Source organism: Nicotiana tabacum, chromosome 1 (assembly GCF_000715075.1).
Source record: "Nicotiana tabacum cultivar K326 chromosome 1, ASM71507v2, whole genome shotgun sequence".
NCBI lineage: Eukaryota > Viridiplantae > Streptophyta > Magnoliopsida > Solanales > Solanaceae > Nicotiana > Nicotiana tabacum.
The window spans coordinates 163949731-163964540 of NC_134080.1; the positions used below are offsets into that span (position 1 = coordinate 163949731).

The 14810-nt window shown below is 44.2% G+C and overlaps 1 long non-coding RNA gene across 2 annotated transcripts in view; it reads left to right on the forward strand.

The window, feature by feature from the left end:
• LOC107812572 (uncharacterized) overlaps positions 1 to 14554 on the forward strand; it is a 28654-nt gene extending 14100 nt beyond the window's left edge. Inside the window, exon 3 of one of the 2 annotated variants that reach the window (XR_012710087.1) lies at positions 14309 to 14554. This is a non-coding gene — a long non-coding RNA (uncharacterized LOC107812572). Of the gene's footprint in view, positions 1 to 6355; positions 6372 to 14308 lie in introns of those variants that run through there. The other variant, XR_012710089.1, reaches the window with a different exon arrangement.
• The last annotated feature ends 256 nt before the right edge of the window (positions 14555 to 14810 follow it).

Below are 14810 nucleotides of genomic sequence, written 5' to 3' on the forward strand. Positions count from 1 at the left end.
TCCTAACAAATTTGCGGCCAAGCCCCCGAGGGACATAGACCGGGAATCGAGATTCAACAAAGAACGGTATCAGCCATATGCCGATCGAAGGAATAGCGGCCGAAGCCGCAACACTCCTTGGAGCGATCGGAGAAACGATCGAGGTCAAAGTTCTTGGTGACTCATGAGTAAAAGCGGGTTCGATAAGCACATCGACCCCGCCGAGGCCCCTCGATTATCAGAGTACAACTTTAGCATAGATGCATCAAGGATTGTCTCAGCTATTGGGAGAATCAAAGATACCAAGTGGCCTAGGCCAATACAGACCGATCCTTCTAAAAGGAACCCGAACTTGATATGTAAGGATCATGGCACACATGGTCATCGATGAAAAGATTGCAGACAGCTAAGAGAAGAAATAACTCATTTGTTCAATGAGGGCCACCTTCAAGAATTCCTAAGTGATCGGGCTAAGAATCACCTCAGGGAGAGAGATGCAAGGAAAAATGAACAAGAAGAACCACAACATGTAATCCACATGATCATTGGCGGAGTCGATGTCCCTCAATGACCTGTGTTCAAGCGCACCAAAGTATCAATCACTAGGGAAAAACGGACTCGGAGTTATGTGCCCGAGGACATCTTATCATTCTGTGATGAGGAAGTATAAGGCATATCTCAGCCTCACAATGATGCCCTGGTAATCTCTATCCTTTTGAATTAAATTCAAGTTAAACGTGTTTTAGTGGATGCAGGTAGCTCAGCAAACATAATCAGATCGAGGGTCATGGAACAACTCGGCCTACAAGATAAGATTGTACCTACATCCCGGGTCTTGAATGGCTTCGACATGGCAAGTGAAACAACAAAGGGAGAGATTATCGTGCCAGTAAACGTAGCCGAGACCATACAAGATACGAAGTTCCATATCATCGAAGGTGATATGAGGTATAACTTACTCCTTGGGAGACCATAGATACACAACATGAGGGCAGTGCCTTCAACTCTTCATCAGATAATGAAGTTCCCAACGGAGGAAGGAGTGAAAACAGTCTACGGAGAGCAACATGCTGCAAAAGAGATGTTTGTAATTGAGGAAGTGGTGCCGATACCAGAGCCTTCGACTTTGGAGAAATCGAGCATCGGAGGTAAACAGGTGGCCAAATAGCAATCACCGCCTCCAACCTCGATGGAATCGGAGCAACAGGTATTCGAAGACGAAGATGAGGATTTCCTTACTCCCCGAACCTTCGTCATCCCAAATAATCCGATGCAACCAAATCAACCATCAAGGAGCTGGAATAGGTCATTTTGATCGAATACACGCCCGAGAAAAAGGTATACCTGGGAACAGGATTAACCCCCGAACTCAGGAAAAAAATCATTCAATTTCTTATTGATAATATGGATTGCTTTGCTTGGTCACATTTAGATATAATAGGGATTCCACCGAAAATCACCACGCATCGGCTAAGCACTGATCCCAGGTTCAAATCGGTGAAACAAAAAAGGAGGCCTCAATCCGAGGTAAAGCATGCTTTCATAAAGGACGAGGTAACCAAACTTCTTAAAATAGGATCTATACGGGAGGTAAAATACCCAGAGTGGTTAGCCAATGTAGTTGTAGTTCCTAAAAGGGAAACAAACTTAGAATGTGTGTAGATTATAAAGACTTGAACAAAGCGTGTCCAAAAGATTCTTTCCCACTGCCCAACATCGATTGTATGATCGATGCCACGACTGTCCACGAGACCCTAACTTTTCTTGATGCCTACTCTGGGTACAATCAAATCCAGATGAACCCGGAGGATCAGGAAAAGACTTCATTTATTACTAAATTTGGAACTTATTGTTATAATGTAATGCCCTTCGGGCTAAAAAATGCAGGAGCTACATACCAACGCCTAGTTAACAAAATATTTGAAGAACAAATAGGTAAAATAATGGAAGTTTACATTATGATATGTTGGTCAAATCCTTGCGCGCATAGGACTATTTGACTCAATTGCGAGAAATATTCAAAATCTTGAGAAAATACAACATGAAGCTTAACTCGGAGAAATGTGCCTTCGGAGTCGGCTCAGGTAAGTTCCTCGGCTTCATGGTGTCGAATAGGGGCATTAAAAATAACCCCGATAAGATCAAGGCCATCGAGGACATCACGGTCGTGGATAGTGTGAAGGTCGTGCAAAGGTTAACAGGTTGAATAGCTGCTCTAGGTCGATTCATTTCGATGTCATTTGATCAGAGTCACCGGTTCATTTGCTTGCTCAAAAAGAAAAAGGATTTCGCATGGACCCCGGAATGTCAGCAAGCCTTAAAAGAATTAAAGCGATATCTGTCGAGCCCGTCTTTGCTTCACACCCCGAAGGTAGATGAAAAACTTTATCTATACTTGGCAGTGTCCGAGATAGCAGTAAGTGGGGTACAAGTTCGAGAAGAGCAAGGTATGCAATTTCCTGTTTATTACGTCATCCGAACTCTAGGAGATGCTGAAACTAGGTACCCTCACTTAGAAAAATTAGCACTTGCATTGATAAGCGCATATAGAAAGCTAAAACAATATTTTCAATGTCATCCTATATGTGTATTAACCACATACCCCCTTCAAAATGTTTTGCATAAGCTCGAGTTATTGGGCCGATTGGCCAAATAGACCATCGAACTTAGTAGGTACGATATCAAATATCAACCCCGAACGGCCATCAAGTCTCAAATACTAGCAGACTTCGTGGCAAATTTTACGCCAACCTCTGTACCCGAAGTGGAGAAAGAACTCTTGTTGAGTTCGGGTACGGCATTGGGGGTATGGACCCTTTTCACAGACGGTGCCTCGAATGTGAAGGGGTTCGGACTTGGCATTGTCTTGAAGCCACCCACGGGGTGATACCATTAGGCAATCTATCAAAACTCCTAGATTAACTAACAGTCAGGCCGAGTATGAGGCCATGATTGTAGGTCTCGAGCTAGCCAAAAGCTTGGGAGGTGAGGTCATCGAGGCCAAGTGTGATTCTCTATTGGTGGTAAATCAGGTAAACAAGAGTTTCGAGGTTCGAGAGCATAGAATGCAGCGGTACCTCGATAAACTACAGGTAACTTTGCACCGCTTCAAGGAGTGGACTCTGAATCACATACCTCGAGAACAAATAGTGAGGCTGATGCACTTGCTAATCTAGGATCTTCGGTCGAAGAAGATGACATCGTCCTGGGGACTATCGTCCAACTATCAAAGTCTGTGGTTGAAGAGGGTCATGCCAAGATAAATTCAACAAGTTTAACTTAGGACTGGAGAAATAAGTATATCGACTATATGAATAATGGAAAACTCCCATCGGACCACAAAAAATCGAGGGCCCTACGAGCCAAGGCTGCTAGGTTTGCATTAGATAAAGATGAAACCTTGTACCGAAGAACATTCGATGGACCATTGGCGGTATGCTTGGGTCCAGGGGACACCGATTATGTTCTACGAGAAATCCACGAAGGCACTTGTGGGAACCATTCTGGTGCTGAATCTTTGGTCCGCAAAATTATCAGGGCAAGATACTACTGGGATAGCATGGAAAAAGATACTAAGGAATTTGTCAAAAAATGTGATAAGTGTCACCGATTTGCACCGATGATCCATTAGCCCAGAGAACAACTCCATTCAGTCCTATCTTCGTGGCCTTACATGAAATGGGGAATGGACATATTTGGACCCTTACCAATGGCCCTAGGTAAAGCCAAGTTTAATTTGTTTATGATCGATTATTTATCTAAGTGGGTGGAAGCACAAGCCTTCGAGAAGGTCAGATAAAAAGAAGTTATTGACTTAATCTGGGACCACATCATATGCCGGTTTGGGATACCTGTAGAGATTGTATGTAACTGTAATGCCCCAGCCGATTATTTCATTAGTTACTGCTCCTTCCCCCCAACCAATTTCTGCTTTTTTATGTGTTGTTCAGCTGTGTTTCATCGCATGATATTGGTTAGTTTATGTTCGGAGTGGTTTTGTAGTGAAATGAGACACTTAGTATCTTAAGTTAGTCTTCTAGTTGAAAAAGTCAACTGGAAGTTGACTTGTGAGTAAATGATCTCAGAACTTGGTTTTTATGGTTCGGATAGCTTCATGAGGTGATTTGGGACTTAGGAGTGTGATCGAAATGTATTTTGGAGGTCCGGGGTAGATTTAGGCTTGAATTGACAAAATTGGAATTTTGGCGTTTTCCTGTGGGTAGAGGAAATTTTGATATAGGGGTCGGAATGGAATTTCGAAAATTGTAGTAGGTCCTTTGTGTCATTTGGGACGTGTGTGCAAAATTTCAAGTCATTCGGACGAGGTTTGATAGGCTTTTTGATCGAAAGAGGAATTTGGAAGTTTTGGAATTCTTAGGCTTGAATCCGATGGTGTTTTGATGTTTGGATATTGTTTTTAGTATTCCGAAGGTTGTAACAAGTTTGAATAGTGGTATGTGACTTGTTGGCATGTTTGGTTGAGGTCCCGAGGGCCTCATGATACATTTGGATGGTTGATGGAGAGTTTGGGTTTTTGGAGTTGTGCTGCAGATTTTCTGCTTTTGTCATTTCCGCACTCGCGGATTGGGGACCACAGGTGCGATGTCGCGGATGCACAGAGGAGGTAACAGAAGCGGTCCAGGGTCAGTTGGAGCTTGATCGCAGGTGCGGAGCTTCTAGCGCTCCTGCAGGGCCGCAAGTGCGAGTTTTAGCCGCAGATGCAGAGTTGGGCCCTTAAGTGAAAACCGCAGGTGCAGTTACTTTGACTGCAGAAGCGGTCCGCAGATGCGATTAAAAAGGCCGCAGGTGCGGTATCGCTGGGCAGAACATATAAATTGATGCCTTCACGAATTTTTGGCTTATTTCATCAATTTCTCATTCGGGTTGGAGCTTGTGGGAGCAATTTGAGGAGGGAATTCAAGAGAATTTCGTGGAGGTAAGATTCTTGGAGCTAAAACTCATTTCTATAGTGATATTTTACTGATTCGACGTGGAGTTTATAGAAATTAGTGGTTAAAATTGGGGGTTTAGGGTTTGAAATTGGAGACTTTGATTCAGGGATTTGAGGAGTCGTTTTTGGTCGGATTTTGATGAATTTGGTACGTATGAACTCGTGAGAGTGTAAGGATTCTAGTTTTGTGATTTTATCGGAATCCGAGACATGGGTCCAGGGGTCGGGTTTGGCCAATTTTAGGATTATTTTATGTAAATTGGTTATTTTCGAGTGGGCCTTGTTCCTTTAGCGTGTATTAATGATGTGAAACTGATTCTTGTTAGATTTAGAGCATTTGGAGGCCGATTTGAGAGGCAAAGGCATCGCGGATTAAAGTTTGGACCGGTTTAAGGTAAGTAATGATTGTAAATGTTATCCTGAGGGTATGAAACCCCGGATTTCACATCGTTGTGCTACTTGAGGTGACGCACACGCTAGATGACAAGCATGGGGTCGTGCACCATTGGGGATTGTGACTTGGTCCGTCCCGTATGACTGTTAAATCACGTATTTGATTGAAAACTGTCTGATATCATTGTGTTTTAGAAAGTATTATCATGTTTTGGGCTGAATGCCATATTTGGGCCTCGTGCCACTTGTTTTGAATCCTTAGGGGATTTTTATTGCTATTCCTCATTGTTTTGACTTAATATATGTACTCAGTCATGCTGTATTCTACTATTTTCATAACTCAACCATATTTACTCTATTTTGATATTTTTATATGATATTTTGGGCTGAGCATCATGATTTACTGTTGCCCGAGTGGCTTGAGAGGTTTCTGATTGAGTGAGGCTGAGGGCCTGTGTTGTGAGGATATTATGGAATCGGGCTGCGTACCATAGCATATTGTACTGATTTGTGATATATGAGAGGCCGAAGGCCTGATTTGTTATGCCACGAGATGGCTTGTGATAGCGCTTGGGCTGTAGGAGCCCCTCCGGAGTATGAACACCCCCAGTGAGCGCGGGTACCCAGTGTGAGAGATGTGATACTGCCCGAAGGGCTATTGTTGTTTCATGTTGTTGCCCGAGGGGCTAATTACGAGTGATTGTGAGGTAGCCCGCGAGGCTGGATCTGTTGATACTTTGCCCGAGGGGAGGTTGTGGTACATGTTTTGCATGAGGGGCTATTTATGCTTTCATCACTTTTACTCACTGTTTTCATCACTCGTTTGAAACTATTGGAAGATGTTTTAAAAAGGTTTTAGTGAAATAAGTTGTTTTTGCGAGTTTTATTGCTTTACTGTATTGTTCTGGCATATACTGTTTTGCTGTAGTGCTATGACGTGAAATTATGTGTTTTCTTACTGCTTAGCTTTCATTTACTTTTATTACGTACTGAGTTGGCGTACTCACATGACTCTCTGCACCTTGTGTGCAGATCCAGGGGTCTCGGGACTCGATAGTGAGTGCTAATCAGTCTTCCAGTAGGTCTCCGGAGTTGACTAGGTAGCTGTTTGGCGTTCGCAATCCAGTTCTTCTCCTTCCTATCTTATTTAGATTGTCTTTGTAGTTTATTTTCAGACTATGTCATCCTTTCTTGTTCCTAGATGAGTTTGTAGTTGCTCATGACTAGTGATACCCCAATGTCAAGCTTGTGTTATATTTCTGCACTGCTTATTTAAACTTATTATGGGATTTTAGGTAATTAATGGCTTAAAATGACTTCTTATGATTTTTTGGTTGGTTTTGGATTTGTGTCGGCTGGCTTAGTTTCACGTTAGGCGCCATCACGACCAGGTCAGTTTTAGGGTCGTGACAGTCGGTATTTGAGCCTAGGTTATATAGGTCTCACAAGACATGGGCAGGTTTAGTAGAGTCTTGCAGTTCGGTACAGAAACGTCTGTACTTATCCTTGGGAGGCTGCAGAACCTTTAGGAAAAACTTCATATTCTCGAATTCTTGTCGTGCGAATCTGTTGATTCTAGTACTAAACTTCTGTTATTCTTTTCTCTCACAGATGGTGAGGACACGTGCTACCGGTCAGGATGGACGACCACCAGTACCACCAGCTAGGGCCACTAGAGGCCAAAGACGCGGTCGAGACCGTGGTAGGGGCATGGGTGTAGCCCGCACAACAGCTAGGGCAGCACCTGCAGATCTACCAGCTGCCTTAGGTCATAATCAGGTCCCAGTTGTGGACGCTCCAGCAGCACCTGCTCAGGAACTAGTTGTGCCTATTGTGATCTCAGGCCTTCAGGAGGCCCTGGCCCAGATTCTATCAGTATGCACTGGCCTAGCTTAGGCGATCTCAGTTACTACAGCCGCAACTACTTCTCAGGCCGGGGGAGGCATTCAGACTCCCGCCGCTTGCACACTTGAGCAGGTCGTGCAGGGACTTTAGACACCGGGGGCACCTCCAGCCCAACCGGTTGCAGCTGCTCAGGACTATGCAACACCTGTTATGCCAGAGGACGAGTAGCGCAGATTGGAGAGGTTTTGTAGACTTTGGCCTCCGACTTTTAGTTGTGTAGAGGGCGAGGATGCCTAGGGTTTCTTGGACAAGTGTTAGAGGATGCTTCGGACCGTAGGTATTTTGGAGACTAGTGGGGTCTCATTCACTACTTTCTAGTTCGCCAGGGCTGCACTCAGTTGGTGGGAGGCTTACGAGAGGCGTAGGCCGGTTGGCGCATCACCCCTTTCTTGGTAGCAGTTCTCCATTCTCTTTCTGGAGAAGTTTGTACCTGAGTCTCGCCGAGAGGAGTTGCGCAGGCAGTTCGAGCAGCGTCGTCAGGGCGACAGATCTGTTACACACTATGAGATGCGGTTCTCTGAGTTAGCTCGTCATTCAGTCTGGTTGGTTCCCACAAATCGAGAGAGGATCAAGAGGTTTATAGATGGCCTCGATTTTCAGCTTCAGTTGCTTATGACTAGAGATAAAGTATCTGGTGTTACCTTTGATGAGGTTTTGACATAGCTCGACAGATTGATATGGTTCGTTGTCGGGAGAGGATTGAGAAGGAGGCTAAGAGGCCTCGTGGTTAGGGTGGATTCAGTGGTACTCCTCATGGGGGCCAATTTTAGCACAATAAAGGCCTCCCATTCAGACATGCTCAGTTAGCCCGCCCAGGTTATCGTGGGGCATCATCGGGGGATGGTTTTCACAGTTCTCATCAGGGCCAATCATCACTCGGGGCACTCCCAGCCCAGAGTTCGTCTCATGCTCCATCCGTTCAGGGCTCTTCTATGCCAGGTTCTTCTGCTAATCATCCAAGTGCTAGGGGTTCCCTTTAGTCCCCGTCTCCAACACCAGGGAGTTGTTATGAGTGTGGAGAGTTGGGGCACATGTGGAGGCAGTGTCCTCGTCGTCAAGGGGGTTCGTCTAAGCAGAGGAGTCAGCCACCGACTTCAGCACCAACTACTTCACTAACCACCCACCCAGCTAGGGGTGAAAGACAATCAACTATGGGTCGCCCTAGAGGGGGAGGTCGATCAGGTGGTGGTTAGGCCCGTTTCTATGCACTCCTAGCTAGACCCGATGCTATTGCTTTAAATGTTGTGATTACAGCTATTGTCTTAGTTTGCCACAGAGATGCCTCTATGTTATTTGATCCTAGTTTCACTTTTTCATATGTGTCATCATATTTCGCTCGTTATTTGGATATGACCTATGCGTCTCTTGTTTCATCTATTCATGTATTTACTCCGGTAGGCGATACTATTGTTGTAGACTGCATGTATCGGTCGTGTGTGGTGAATATTGGGGGTTTGGAGACCCGAGTGTACCTTCTGTTGCTTTGTATGGTGGACTTTGGTGTGATATTAGGCATGGATTGGCTATCTCCATGTCGTGCTATTTTGGACTGTCATGCTAAGATAGTGACGTTGGCTATGCTGGGTGTGCCACGTTTTGAGTGGCGAGGTTCGACTGATTTTGTTCCTAGTAGGGTGATTTCATTTCTGAATGATGGTTAGGAAGGGTTTTCTTTCATACTTAGCTTTTGTGAGGGATTTCAATGCAGAGGCTCCTACCATTGATTTGGTCCCGGTAGTAAGGGACTTTTCGGATGTGTTTCCTACAGACTTGTCGGGCATGCCACCGGATAGGGATATTGATTTTGGTGTTGATCTGGTGCCGAGCACTCATCCCATTTCTATTCTACTGTATCGTATGGCACCAGCGGAGTTGAACTAGCAGCTTCAGGAGCTCCTTGATAAGAGGTTTATTTGGCCCAGCATGTCACCTTAGGGTGCGCTTGTTCTATTTATGAAGAAGAAGGATGGCACGATGAGGATGTGCATTGACTATAGGAAGTTGAACAAAGTTACAATCAAGAACAAGTATCCTTTGCCTCGTATCGATGATTTATTTGATCGGCTTCAGGGAGCGAGGGTGTTATCCAAGATTGATCTCAGCTCAGGGTATCACCATTTGAAGATCAGGGACTCGGATATTCGTAAAACAGCTTTCATGACCTGATATAGTCATTATGAGTTCCTCGTGATGTCTTTTGCGTTGACCAATACCCCAGCAGCGTTCATGCATTTGATGAACAGCGTGTTTCGGCCTTATCTCGACTCGTTTTTGATTGTTTTCATTGATGATATTCTCGTGTACTCGCATAGTCAGAAAGAGCACGCGGAGCATTTGAGAGTTGTGTTGCATATACTGAGAGAGGAGAGGTTCTATGCAAAGTTCTCCAAATATGAGTTTTGGCTCAATTTAGTGGCTTTCTTAGTACACATGGTTTCCAGTGAGGGTATTCAGGTTGATTCGAAGAAGATAGAGTTCAGAGTTGGCCCCCACCATCTTCAGCCACAGAGATTCGTAGTTTTCTTGGTTTGGTGGGTTATTACCATCAGTTCGTTCAGGGATTTTCATCTATAGCATCACACTTGACCAAGTTGACTCAAAAGGGTGCTCTATTCAGGTGGTCGGATGAGTGTGAGGCAAGCTTTCAGAAGCTCAAGACTGCCTTGACCACAACTCCAGTGTTAGTTTTGCCATCAGCTTCAGGTTCATATACAGGGTATTGTGATACTTCGAGAGTTGGTATTGGGTGTGTGTTGATGCAGGAGGGTAGAGTGATTGCTTATGCTTCTCGTCAGTTGAAGCCCCATGAGAAGAACTACCCTATTCACGATCTAGAGTTGGCTACCATTGCTCACGCATTGAAGATTTGGAGGCATTATCTTTATGGTGTGTCTTGTAAGGTGTTTACTCATCTTCGTAGCCTCCAGCCCTTGTTCATGCAGAAGGATCTCAATTTGAGGCAGCAGAGATGGTTGTAGCTGCTAAAGGACTATGATATTATTATTTTGTACCATCCGGGGAAGGCCAATTTAGTGGCCGATGCTTTGAGTAGGAAGGCGGTGAATATGGGCAGTCTTGCATTTATTCCTATTGGGGAGAGACCTCTTGCAGTTGATGTTTAGGCCTTGGCCAATCGATTTGTGAGGTTGGATATTTTAGAGCCCAGTCAGGTCTTAGCTTGTATGATTTCTTGGTCTTCCTTGTTTGATCGCATCAGAGAGTGCCAGTATGATGATCCTCATTTGCTTGTCCTTAAGGATAAAGTTCAGCACGACGATGCTAGAGATGTGACTATTGGCAATGATGGGGTATTGAGGATGCAGGGCCGAATATGCGTGCCCAATGTAGACGGGCTTCAGGAGTTGATTCTGGAGGAGGCCATAGCTCGCGGTATTCCATTCATCCGGGTGCCACAAAGATGTATCAGGATCTGAGATAGCATTATTGGTGGAGGAAAATGAAGAAGGACATTATAGGATTTTTAGCTCGGTGTCTCAATTGTCAGCAGCTGAAATATGAGCATCAGAGACCGGGTGGCTTATTTGGGTGATTATGGATTCGCTGACCAAGTCCGCGTAATTCATTCATGTATGTACTACCTATTCTTCAGAGCAGTTGGTAGAGATCTATATCCGAGAGATTGTTTGCTTGTATGGTGTCCTAGTTTCTATTATTTTAGATAGAGGTACTTAGTTTACTTTGCAGTTTTGGAGAGCCGTGCAGAGAGAGTTGGGTACTCAGGTTGAGTTGAGCATATCTTTTCACCCTCAGACGGATGGGCAGTCCTAGCGCACTATTCAGATATTGGAAGACATGTTGCGTGCTTGTGTCATTGATTTCGACGGTTCATGGGACCCGTTTCTACCGCTCGTGGAGTTTGCTTATAACAACAGTTATCAGTCGAGTATTCAGATGGCTCCATAAGAGGTTTTGTATGGAAGACGGTGTAGATCTATAGTTGGTTGGTTTGAGCCAGGTGAGGCTAGGCTTTTGGGTACAGACTTGGTGCAGGATGCTTTGGACAAGGTGAAGGTGATCCAGGAGCAGCTTCATATAGGGCAGTCGAGAAAAAAACGTTATGCTGACAGGAAGATTAGTGATGTGTCCTACATGGTCGAGGAGAAGGTTCTATTGAAGGTTTCACCCATGAAGGGTGTTATGAGATTTGGGAAGAAGGGTAAATTGAGCCCTCAGTTCATTAGGCCTTTTGAGGTGCTTCAAAGGATTGAGGAGGTGGCTTATGAGCTTTCTTTGCCACCTAGTTTATCGAGTGTGCATTCAGTATTTCATGTTTCTATGCTTCGGAAGTATTTGGCGATCCGCCTCATATTTTGGATTTCAGCACGATTCAGTTAGACAGTGATTTGACTTATGATGTGAAGCCAGTGGCTATTTTGGAGCGTCAGGTTCGAAAGTTGAGATCAAAGGATATAGCTTCAATGAAAGTGCAGTGGAGAGGTTGGCCCGTAGAGGAGGATACTTGGGATACCGAGCGGGAGATGCGGAGCAGATATCCTCACCTATTTGAGACTTCAGGTATGTTTCTTGACTCGTTCGAGGACAATCGTTTGTTTAAGAGGGGGAGGATGTAACAACCCAGTTGGTCATTTCATGAGTTACCGCTCCGTTCCCTCCCATTTCTGCTTCTTTATGTGTTGTTCAATAGTGTTTCATAGCATCGTGTTGGTTACTTTGGGTTCGGGGTGCTTTTGTAGAGAAATGAGACACTTAGTCTCTTAAGTTGACCTTCTAGTTGGAAAAGTCAGCCGGAAGTTGACTTGTGAGTAAATGATCTTGGAACTTGGTTTTTATGGTTCGGATAGCTTCGTGAAGTGATTTGAGACTTAGGAGCATGATCGAAATATATTTTGGAGGTCCGAGGTACATTTAGGCTTGAATTGGCGAAATTGAAATTTTGGAGTTTTCGGTGGGTAGTGAATATTTTGATATAGGGGTCGGAATGGAATTTCGGAAATTAGAGTAGGTCCGTTGTGTCATTTGGGATGTGTGTGCAAAATTTCAAGTCATTCGGACGAGGTTTGATAGACTTTTTGATCGAAAGAAGAATTTGGAAGTTTTGGAATTCTTAGGCTTGAATCTGATGGTGTTTTGATATTTTGATGTTGTTTTGGGTGTTCCGAAGGTTGGAACAAGTTTGAATAGTGGTATGTGACTTGTTGGCATGTTTAGTTGAGGTCCCGAGGGCCTCATGATGGATTTGGATGGTTGATAGAGAGGTTGGGTTTTTGGAGTTGTGCTGCAGATTTTCTGCTTCTCTCATTTCCATACCTGCGGATTGGGGACTACAGGTGCGATGTCGCGGATGCGCAGAGAAGGTCACAGAAGCGGTCCAGGGTCAGCTGGAGCTTGACCACAGGTGCACAAATTCTATCGCTCCTGCGGGGCCGTAGGTGCGAGTTTTAGCCGTAGATGCAGAGTTAGGACCTTAAGTGAAAACCGCAGGTGCGGTTACTTTAACCGCATAAGCGGTCCGCAGATGCGAGTAAAAAGGCTGCAGGTGTGGTATCGCTGCGCAGAACATAAAAATAGATACCTTCGCAAATTTTTGGCTTATTTCATCAATTTCTCATTCGGGTTGGAGCTTGTGGGAGCAATTTGAAGAGGGAATTCAAGGGAATTTCGTGGAGGTAAGATTCTTGGAACTAAAACTCGTTTCTATGGTGATATTTTACTGATTAGACATAGAGTTTATGGAAATTAGTGGTTAAATTGGGGGTTTAGGGTTTGAAATTGGAGACTTTGATTTAGGGATTTGAGGGGTCATCTGTGGTCGGATTTTGATGTATTCGGTAGTTTTGTAAGGATTCTAGTTTTGTGATTTTTATTAGAATCTGAGACGTGGGCCCGAGGGTCGGGTTTGGCCAATTTCGGGGTTTTTGATGTAGATTGGTTATTTTCGAGTGGGCTTTGTTCCTTTAGCATGTATTAATTATGTGAAATTGATTCTTGTTAGATTCGGAGCATTTGAAGGCCGATTCGAGAGGTGAAGGTATCGTGGGTTAGAGTTTGGATCGGTTTGATTTAAGTAATGATTGTAAATGTTGTCCTGAGGGTATGAAACCCTGGATTCACATTGTTGTGCTACCTTGAGATGGCGTACACGCTAGATGACGAGTGTGGGGTCGTGCACGATTGGGGATTGTGACTTGGTCTGTCCCGTACAACTGTTAAGTCGCATATTTGATTGAAAACTGTTTGATATCATTGTGTTTTGGAAAGTATTACCATGTTTTGGGCTGAATGCCATATTTAGGCCTCGTGCCACTTGTTTTGGACCCTTAGGAGCGTTTTACTGCTAGTCCTCACTATTTTGACTTATTATCTGTACTCAGTCATGCTTTATTCTACTGTTTTCATAACTCAGGCGTATCTACTCCGTTTTGATATTTTTAAATGATATTTTGGGCTGAGCATCATGATTTACTGTTGCCCGAGTGGCTTGAGAGGTTTCTGACTGAGTGAGGTCGAGGGCCTGTGTTGTGAGGATATTATGGGATCGGGCTACACGCCACAACATCTTGTACTTATTTGTGATATATGAGAGGCCGAGGGCCTGATTTGTTATGCCACGAGATGGCTTGTGATAGCGCTTGGGCTGTAGGAGCCCCTTCGGAGTTTGACCACTCATAGTGAGCACGGGTACACAGTGTGAGATATGTGATAATGCCCGAGGGGCTGTTGTTGTTTCATGTTGTTGCCCAAGGGGCTGATTACGAGTGATTGTGAGGTAGCTCGAGGGGCTGGATATGTTGATACTTTGCTCGAGGGGCGGTTGTGGTACATGTTTTGCCCGAGGGGTTGTTTATGCTTTCATCACTTCTACTCACTATTTTCATCACTCATTTGAAACTATTTGAAGATGTTTTAAAAAGGTTTTACTGAACTGAGTTGTTTTTACGAGTTTTATTGCTTTATTGTATTGTTCTGGGAATATACTATTTTGTTGTAGTGCTATGACGTGAAATTACGTGTTTTCTTACTACTCAGCTTTCATTTACTTTTATTACTTACTAAGTTGGTGTACTCACATTATTCCCTACACTTTGTGAGCATATCCAGGGGTCTCGGGACGCGATAGTGAGTGCTGATCAGTCTTCCATCAGGTCTCTGAAGTTGACTAGGTAGCTGCTTGGCCTTCGCAGCCAGTGCTTCTCCTTTCTATCTTATTTAGATTGTCTTAGTAGTTTATTTTCGGACTATGTCATCCTTTCTTGTTCCTAGAGGAGTTTGTAAATGCTCATGACTGGTGACACCCCGATGTCGGGCTTGTGTTATATTTTTGCACTGCTTATTTAAACTTATATTATGGGATTTTAGTTAAAACTTCTTATGATTTTCTGGTTGGTTTTGGGTTTGTGTCGGCTGGGTCAGTTTTAGGATCGTGACAATGATAATGGAAAACAATTCATAGGTAGCAAGGTAACAGAGTTCCTCGAGATGCACAAAATAAAGAGGATCTTATCGACACCGTACCATCCAACTGGAAATGGACATGCCGAGTCAACAAATAAATCTATTATTGAAGAAAAGATTGGACGATGCGAAAGGTAAATGGAGAGAA